The sequence below is a fragment of the Colobus angolensis genome, unplaced genomic scaffold, assembly GCF_000951035.1.
Source record: "Colobus angolensis palliatus isolate OR3802 unplaced genomic scaffold, Cang.pa_1.0 Scaffold303, whole genome shotgun sequence".
Taxonomy (NCBI): Eukaryota; Metazoa; Chordata; class Mammalia; order Primates; family Cercopithecidae; genus Colobus; species Colobus angolensis.
The window spans coordinates 735,999-745,421 of record NW_012116300.1 but is presented as its reverse complement, the minus strand read 5'-3'; the positions used below and the strand labels follow the sequence as shown (position 1 = coordinate 745,421).

Here is a 9,423-nt window from a genome sequence, read left to right as displayed (position 1 = left end):
TTCACCATGTTAGCCAGGATGCTCTTGATCTCCTGACCTCGTGATCCGCCTGTCTCGGCCTCCCAAAGTGCTGGGATTACAGGCTTGAGCCACCGCGCCCGGCCTTGGAGGGTCATTATTAAGAGGCTTCTGACCACTGGGCGGCACCGTTGGTCTAACGGACAATGTAAGGGAGGAGGACGGACACCGACACTTCCACAAGCGGCGGGCTCGGGATGAGGAGCGCGTTGCTGAGCAGGCATGGCGTACCCCTTCCTATACACTCCATCCATCTCAAATGCATCTTTCAACTACTAATTACCCCTAGACTTGGTTTCTCCGCTGAATGGAGACTAGAGCTCAGTGAGGGAGTTGATCCAGGTTAACTCTCCCACCCTAAGCGAAGATCATACCCCTAGACCAAAGAGCCGAGCCAAAAACCCGCTGTTCGGTGTCTTTCAGGTCCCTCTGCACGTGCGCGGTCTCTTTGGGGCACCGAGGATGCTCAGGAGGGGACCAGATCTGAACCAAAGCTTGGATTCCGGTGGAGGGGCGGGAGAAAGATCAGGATAGGACTGGCTGTGCGGGAACCATCGCGGAGTGACTGAGAGACTGGTCTAAGACAAGGGCGAAATTGTCGCCGTCCGCCCCGGTGGCCTAATGGATAAGGCATTGGCCTCCTAAGCCAGGGATTGTGGGTTCGAGTCCCACCCGGGGTAAGAAGGGGATGAATTTTAGGTTCTTCAATGGGGAAAAGAACTGGAATTTCGTTATACTCCGGTTGAAGTTGCGGAGTTCCGGGAGGGTTCCCAGACAGGCTGTAAATCAGAAACCCGTACCTGTTTTCAAATAAGACGAGCAATTTCAGGTTACAGGAAAAAGGAGTTGGACGTTTTACAGGATTTTAATTTCCATCCATTTAACTTGGTAGAAAGGAGTGATTGTTTCTTTTTCCAGGTTTGTTAATTCTATAATGGTTACATATATTTTTTAAATCCTTATTTTTTTTATAAACACACAATGATTCACAGATTAAATTACAGGACAACTGGTTTGTTTTAAAAATCATAAAACTGAGACCAGGCGCGGTGGCTCACGCTTGTAATCCCAGCCTGTAATCTCCGTTTCAAAAAAAATCGTAAGCTGGATGGAGGTATAGATGAAACTACTTATCCATGAGTAGATAATGGGGTACATGAGGGGACATTGCACTATTTCCTCTCTTTTAATACATGTTTGAAATAGTCCATGGCATTCTTTTTTTAAATCCATGGAATATATGACGCCATCTTCAAGGTAAAAATTTCCCAAACTACAGGACATGGTGTAAAGTAAAATCAGAAGCTGCCCCGATGGGGACCACTGCTAGAGTTTTGTCATAAATATGTATAAAAACATGGTTGGCTTTTGCCTTCACAACCCGTAATTGGGCCGGGCGCGGTGGTTCACGCCTGTAATCCCCGCACTTTGGGAGGCTGAGGCCGGCGGATCACCATCACTAACCAGACTGACCAATATGGTGAAACTCCGTCTCTACTAAAAATAGAAAAATTAGCCGGGCGTGGTGGCACGCGCCTGTAATCCCAGCTCCTCAGGAGACTGAGGCAGGAGAATCACTTGAACCCGGGAGGTGGAGGTGGCAGTGAGCGGAGATCGCGCCATTGCACTCCAGCCTGGGTGACAGAGTGAGACTCCGTCTCAAATAAATAAATAAAACCCATAATTGGGACTCTTCTGCTTTTTCCAGCTCTGGCCTGGCTTCTCCCACTTCCCCAAACATCCTGGACCCCATCATCCCCACTGAAATCAGGGACATCACCTCAATGGCGTTACCTTCCTCACCTCAATGGCGTTACCTTCCTCACCTCAATGGCATTACCTTCCACCATCATAGGCCACCTGCAGAGAATGGCCACCACAGAGCTACTTAAGGAAGCTGATGCTTCCGTGATGGATTTTTTCGGGAGGCCTTGTGAAAGGGAGTGTCCTGGCCTGGTGCTGTAGCTCACACCTGTAATCCCAGCACTTTGTGAGGCGGAGGCGGGCGGATCACGAGGTCAGGAATTCGAGAGCAGACTGGCCAATATGGTGAAACCCCGCTCTACTAAAAATACAAAAATTAGCGGGGTGTGGTGGCGCTTGCCTGTAGTCCCAGCTACTTGGGAGGCTGAGGCAGAAGAATCGTTTGAACCTGGGAGGCAGAGGTTGCAGTGAGCCGAGATCATGCCACTGCATTCTGGTCTGGGCGATAGAGTGAGACTCCGGCAAAAAGAAAGAAAGAAAGAGAGAGAGAGAGAGGAGAGAGAGAGAGAGAGAGAGAGAGAAAAGAAAGGAAGGAAGGAAGGAAGGAGGAAAGAAAGAGAAAAAAGAAAGAAAGGGAGTGTCCTCTGGTCTTCTCAGTGGTGGGTGCATCATGCATGATAGATGCACTCCAACATTACTTGGTGTCTTTAGGTTTCTTTCTCTACAGTTTGCCCGAGACGTTCTACCAGCCCAGTCTCATTAAACATAGGCCACCACTGAGGTCAATTTTCAGCCAACCAACCAAGAAATCTGGTAGGGCCATGGTCAGCTGCGTGAGATAATATACTAACTATAGGCTCTTGGGAATGTGCACCCAGATGGATAAATTCACCAGATACAAAATCATATCCCATCCTCCTTTGATGGCTTAAAGTAGCAAAACTTGTTTTGTGTCTGTTTTGTTTTGTCATGTATGCTGTTTTCTCCAAGGTCAGCCTTTGTCGTTCAAGATTCTCAATTTTGAGTCCAATCTGATGTCACCACTTTTTCCTAATCAATACTGTATCTTTCACACTAAAGATTTCCTAAGGCTGTGAATTCAATTTACATTGCCATTCTGCAACATGCCTAGTTAAATGACATGTTTGATTTTTAGCAATATCAGCCTTGTGGCTTTAAGGTTATTGTATAGTTGCCATAAATTGTCCCTGGGTCTCTGAACATGACTTAGTCTAGAAGTTTAGACACCTAATCTTGTCATTTTCTTTCTGTAAGCTAACCAGTTCCTTCAGAAGACTTCTTTCCATGCCATGAACTAATGAAAGTCCGTGTGGTCGCCTGTGCTGCAACAGTCAAGCACAGCAGCCACTGGTCCCCCAGGGCACTTGCTTCAGTAACTTTATGTAACTCCTCATAATCAACCAGGTCACATGTTGCCTGATCATGATGCCCTTGTATACTGTGAATTATAGCATCTCATGTCCATTGGTAAGGACCTCAACACTGCATTCAAGCCAAAATTTGTTACCAAACCAGTGTCCAGGTAGGAGTCAGAAAACCATCAGCTATGTTTTCTTGTTTGTTTGGTTTTGGTTTTTGTTTTTGTTTTGAGACGGGGTCTCACTCAGTCACCCAGGCTGGAGTGCAGTGGTGTGATCCCAGCTCACTGCAGCCTCGACCTCCCAGGTTCGAGTGATCCTCCCCAATCAGCCTCCTGAGTAGCTGGGACTGCAGGCACATGCTGCTCATTTTTTGTAGAGACAGGGTCTTGCTATGTTGCCCAGGCTGATCTCAAACTCCTGGGCTCAAGCAATCCTCCCACCTCGGCCTCCCAAAGTGCTGTTCTTATAGGCATGAGCCACCACACTTCCCATTAGCTATTTTCACAGAATATTTAATATGACAGTTATTAGATAGGTATAAATAATTGTTTTGTTTTTGGAGATAGGGTCTCACTGTGTTGCCCAGGCTGCAGTGGCACGATCATGGGTCACTGCACCCACAAATTCCTGGACTCAAGTGGTGTTCCTGCCTTGACCTCCCTAAATGCTGGGATTACAGGCCTGAGCCATAGTACCTAGCCTAGAACCAGATTATAAGGGTGAGATTCTAAATTTGACTCCCCTGATAACTGGCTGGCTGGCTGGCTGGCAATGAGGACCACGTCCCTGATGGAAAGTGAGAGTCCCTGGTGTGCTGTAGCATGCAATTACGAGAATTTTCGCCAGTGTTACACTGGGGTGAAATAGAAGGGGAATTCCTCTTAAGGCAAATATTATGCAGAGAGGGTCCCAAATGCTCTGCGTACTGCGTATGGAACGTGTATGTAAATGTCATATATATGTAATTTTAATTTCTTTTTACTTTTTTTTTTTCTTTTTTGCTTTTTTGAGATGGAGTCTCACTCTGTTGCCCAGGCTGGAGTGCAGTGCCACGATCTCAGCTCACTGCAACCTCTGCCTTCCAGGTTCACGCCATTCTCCTGCCTCAGCCTCCCTAGTAGCTGGAACTACAGGTGCCCACCACCACGCCCGGTTAATTTTTTCTATTTTTTAGTAGAGACGGGGTTTCACCGTGTTAGCCAGGCTGCTCTCGAACTCCTGACCTCGTGATCCGCCTGCCTCGGCCTCCCAAAGTGCTGGGATTACAGGCGTGAGCCACTGCGCCTGGCCAATTTCTTTTTATTATTATTATTTTGAGACGGAGTCTTACTGTGTTGTCCAGGCTGGAGTGCACAGACGCGATCTCGGTTTACTGTAACCTCTAACTCCCGGGTTCAAGCGATTCTCCTGCCTCAGTCTCTGGAGTAGCTGGGACTATAGGCGTGCTACCAAACCTGGAGAAAATTTGTATTTTTTTTAAGGGCTGGGGTCTCACCATATTGCCTAGGCTGGTCTCAAACTCCTGGGGTCAAAGTGAGGGGATTACAGGCATGGACCACGACACTTGGCCCATTTTTTGTGAACCAGAACTAAGGGGATCCCTATATATCCTGAGGCCAGTTGGTTGGTGGAGCGTTTTGTGTTTGCCTGCCTAACAAATTCCTATTTGGGAGGTATACAGAGTCACTTCCAACCTTTTCTTAATTACTTTACTTTCTTCCAAGTTTCAGGACTAATTCAGGACTAAAAATTCAGGACTAAAATTCAGTCCTGAAAATTCCGGACTAAAAATTCAGGACTGAAACTTCTTCCAAGTTTCAGGACTAATTCAGGTCCGACAAAACCTCCCACCCACCGTGGGGCTCGAACCCACGACCCGAGATTGAGTCTCATGCTCAGGGAGGTAACAAGAAAAGCCGCTTCCCACACGTCCTTTGGCGCTCTCCAAAACTTCCCAGGTATACGGAGTCACTTACCAAACTTTTACTTACTTGATTTTTTCCCAAGTTGCAAGACTAACCGGGCTGACAAAACCTCACGCCCAACGTGGGGCTCGAACCCACGACCCTGAGATTAAGAGTCTCATGCTCTACCGACTGAGCTAGCCGGGCGGTTAGGAGAAAAGTGGCTTCCCACACTATCATTGGAGCTCTCCAGAAAGTCCCTATTCTATATAAACCTGGTGGGGATGAGTCCTGGATCCGAGACACGCTACATCCTGAGCGAGCACTAGAGTCCTAAGCTCCGCGCGGACCGAGGACGCCGCCAGGCCCGTATGGTCTGCCGTTCCTCGCGGGTGTGTGTCCTGTCGGCCGACCCTCGTGGGGGTGTATCCTGTCTGCTGACCGTCGTGGGCTTGTGTCCCCTCTGCCGACCCTCGTGGGCGTGTGTCCCATCTGCCGTCCCTCGCGGTGTGTGTCCCCTGTCTGCCGTCCCTCGTGGGTGTGTGAGGCCCCTGCAGCTCCCGGGAGCGGGAACGTCGGGGACAAGGGCTGAAGGGACGGACACTGGAGATGGCCGGGGGGAAACTCGGCGTGACCCTCTCTTAGGGTTGTGAGTGGTTCCGGGGTCAGATCACGGAGGTCCCCTCATTTTCAAACCCTCGCCCCTGTTTAGGGCGGGCAGAGTGGCCTCACTACAGGGACAAGCCCGGGAGACCCTTTCTCCCCCTCAGGCTCGCAGTAAAACGCTGGGTCCCCCGCCAGTGGAAAAGGCAAGAAAAGTTTGGAGCGTTCGTAGAGCCGCCCTTTTGGGAAGAATTGAACTCTGATCCCAGCTCCGGTCCCTGTATCGGAGGTCCCAGGGCTGCGAGGGTCGCCTGGGCAGAGCTCAGGCCAAGAAGGAGCTCGGCTGAGAATAGGAGCCAGGGGTCTGTGCCGGAGACGGGATCCCTTCCTAGGATGCCCGGGCTGGCCTGCTGGGAGGCGGCGTGGTCTCCTCCTCAGGGTTCTGCACTGAGGTTTCACAGTGGTTGAAATTTCTGGGCTGGGGCTCAGCACGCGAGACCCCTGCCTCACGCGGGCCACACAGACCACCTCCCCGCGGGCTGCAGCCCCTGGTCACCGGCCCTCCTCTCGGTGCTGGGGCCGCCTGGAGCCGCTGGGAGCCGGGTGGTCCTCGAGGGCGGCTGCGCCGCGGTGCCCAGGGTGCGGGGTCCGCCTCTGTGCGCCTGAGGGCGGGGGTCGTGCAGGAGCTCCTCCTGGGGCTGGTCCCCGCGGCACTGCACCTTCTACCAGCTTCCTGGGGTCGAAACCGAAACCTCCCCCTGCGCAACCCTCCCCGACGGCCCTGAGGTTAGGGTGTAGCCGGGACCCTGGAGGGGCGGGGTGGAGATGGAGTGAAGGCGGGGCTGGGAGGTGCTTGGAGGAGGAGAGTGAAACCGCGGGTGTAGACCAAGGACAGACGTCAGAAAATCGTTGTTGTGCTGGCTCGTTGGTCTAGGGGTATGATTCTCGCTTTGGGTGCGAGAGGTCCCGGGTTCAAATCCCGGACGAGCCCTCTTTTTCTTTTTTTTCCGAACACCGTCATTTTCTCACGGAGTCCCGGCCGCAGGGAACTTGGTCTCTCCGTGGCAGCCACAGGCGCCGGGGCCGATCCGACTTCCCGCTTCCGTCCGGCTTGCAGCCCTTAGCCTCGCCCAGCTGCAGGCGGGACTTGCCTGCGCTTCCTGACCGGAGCCTTCCACCTTGGAGTTCTGAGTGCACCTGAGGCCTGGCACTGGGGCAGTAGACCCCAGATACGGGACCCTAAAAGAGGGCAAACACCTCCCCTGCCGCGTCTGCCTCTGCAGAGGTGGCCCTAGGTCCCGGGTGACCATGGAACTTGTTCTGGGCGTCTAGTTTTCCTTCGAGTGGGACTGTTCTAAGTTTAAATTTCGAACGAGCCGTGTTTCGAACTTCCTTTCTTTTCTTTCTTCCTTTCTCTTTCTTTCTTTCTTTCTTTCTCTCTCTCTCTCTCTTTCTTTCTCTTGTCTTTTATTTTCTTTCTTCTTCTTCTTCTTTTTTTTTTTTGACAGTGTCTGCTTCTGTTGCCCAGGCTGGAGTGCTGGAGTGCAGTGGTGCCATCTCAGCTCACTGCAATCTCAACCTCCCGAACTCAAGGGATCCTCCCACCTCCACCTCTGGAGTAGCTGGGACTACAGGTGCTCACCACCACGCCAGGTTAATTGTGTGTGTGTGTGTGTATGTATAAGTGTATATATACGTGTATATAGGTGTGTGTGTATATGTGTGTGTGTGTGTGTGTGTGTGTATATGTAACCGAGGTCTCGCTGTGTTCTGGAGGCTGGTCTCCAGCTTGCACTCAAGCAATCTTCCTGCCTCAGCTTCCCATCACAAAGTGCTGCAATTGCAGGCCAGAACCACCATGCTCAGCTGGCTCCTTGTCCTTCCAGGTCCTGAGGTCGCAGCAGCGCGTCCCTCCAGCACATGGCGGGGAAGAGGTGCGGTTTCGGGAGCCTGCGACGCCTCTGGGGAGTCCAAGTCCGGCTCCTAGCCCTTTGTCTGAGGATGGAGGAGGACCTGGGGGGCTTTCCCTAGCTGATGGTCTCAGTTCTCCAGAGGTGGCGGGGAGAGCGAGAAGCCCCAAAACGCGAGCTGCGTTTCCTATTTGGAGTCGCAGGATGTGGCTATGTTGAAGCTCGCCGTGCCCCTCCTTCCCATGGGAACTAGAATCCCGTCCGGGACAAGCATCGGGAAAGGGGGACAGTTTGTGACCGAGGAAACTAGGACTGATCCAGAACAGCGAAGGCGGAGCCGCGTTGGGCTCATGAAGGGCGACAAAGGCCCCGACCCCTCTTCCGCGTGGGCAGTTGGTCCAGGGGTATGGTTCTCGCTTAGGGACTACAGGGACAAGCCCCGGAGACCCAAGAGGTCCTGGGTTCAAATCCCGGAAGAGCCCACACTTGAAGAACCCAGCACCTTGGGAGGCCGAGGCGGGCGGATCACGAGGTCAGGAGATCGAGACCATCCTGGCTAACATGGTGAAACCCCGTCTCTGCTAAAAATACAAAAACTTAGCCAGGCGTGGTGGTAGGCGCCTGTAGTCCCAGCTACTGGCGAGGCTGAGGCAGGAGAATGGCGTGAACCCAGTAGGCGGAGCTTGCGTGACCAGAAATCGGCCACTGTACTCCAGCCTGGGCGACTGAGTGAGACTAAGTCTCAAAAAAAAAAAATCAGTGTTTGTGTCTGTGGCATTGTCCTTGGGGCACATGTGTCGTGGGACACAGGCTGTTTAACCAGAGAATTTTTTCTGGGACAGTCAGGGCGGATCTGTCCTGAGGGACTCCTCTGAGTGACCGGAGTGGTGGTTCCATCCTGGGATGAGTGAGGCTTGTGACCTGGAACTCCCAGACAAAACCTACTCCCGCAAGGGAGAGTGTCCCACAGAAGTTGAGCTTTTTACGACTGCGGATGTGCTCTCCTGCAGAGGCAAGACTAATAGCAGTGGCTCACTTCATTGACTAAACTAAGGAAAACTGTGGGTGGCTTTGTCTGGTAGCTGGGTTCAAATCCCCGATAGGACTGATTCTAAAGTCGCCTTGCTCAGAGAGAAATGAAGCGGGGCCGGGATCCAGCTTTGGCTGGCTAGCGGCGTGCAAGGCCGGGCTGCACAGTGACAGGGGCGTGGCTGTCAAACAGTCAAAATGATCAGGCACTTCAGGTCCTCGGGAGAGCGGGCGCAGAGGTGGCCACCCATGGGGTTCCCCTACTGGCACCATGATGGTCAGGACCTCCAGGAGCCCATGCCCACCTCCCTCAGCCCCTGTGGTGCGCACTAAAAATACAAAAATTAGCCGGGTGCAGTGGCTGGCGCCTGTAATCCCAGCTGCTTGGGAGGCTGAAGCAGGAGAATCGCTTCAACCCGGGAGGTGGAGATTGCAGTGAGCCGAGATCCTGCCCCTGGGCGACAGGGCAAGACTCTGTCTCAAAAACAAACAAACAAACAAACAAACACACAAACAAAAAACAGAAACTTACATGGGAATGAGAGAGGCTGTGCGCCTGTGGGGACAGAGGAGAATTTGCAATTCTGCACTTCCCACCCGATTTTACTGAGAACCTAAAACTGCTCTTAAGATAGTTCTCTTGTGTTTTTTTTTTTTTTGGTTGTTGTTGTTGTTTGTTTGTTTTTTGCTCTTTCTGAGTCGGAGTCGCACTCTGTCGCCGAGGCTGGAGCGCAGTGGCGCAATCTCGGCTCGCTGCAACCTCTGCCTCCGGGGTTCAAGCAATTTTCTACCTCAGCTTCCTGAGTAGGTGGGATTACAGTCGCCTGCCGCCATGCCCAGGTAATCCTTTTTTTTTTTTTTTTTTTTTTTTTT

At 52.0% G+C, this 9,423-nt stretch overlaps 3 non-coding genes across 3 annotated transcripts; 2 read left to right on the top strand and 1 right to left on the bottom strand.

Moving 5' to 3' along the window:
- Nucleotides 1–625: 625 nt before the first annotated feature.
- TRNAR-CCU lies at nt 626–698 on the top strand. The gene has a single exon. It is a non-coding gene; the product is annotated as a tRNA-Arg (tRNA).
- Nucleotides 699–5,142: 4,444 nt separating this feature from the next.
- On the bottom strand, nt 5,143–5,215 carry TRNAK-CUU. The gene has a single exon. It is a non-coding gene; the product is annotated as a tRNA-Lys (tRNA).
- Nucleotides 5,216–6,530: 1,315 nt separating this feature from the next.
- Nucleotides 6,531–6,602, top strand: TRNAP-UGG. The gene has a single exon. It is a non-coding gene; the product is annotated as a tRNA-Pro (tRNA).
- Nucleotides 6,603–9,423: the final 2,821 nt, after the last annotated feature.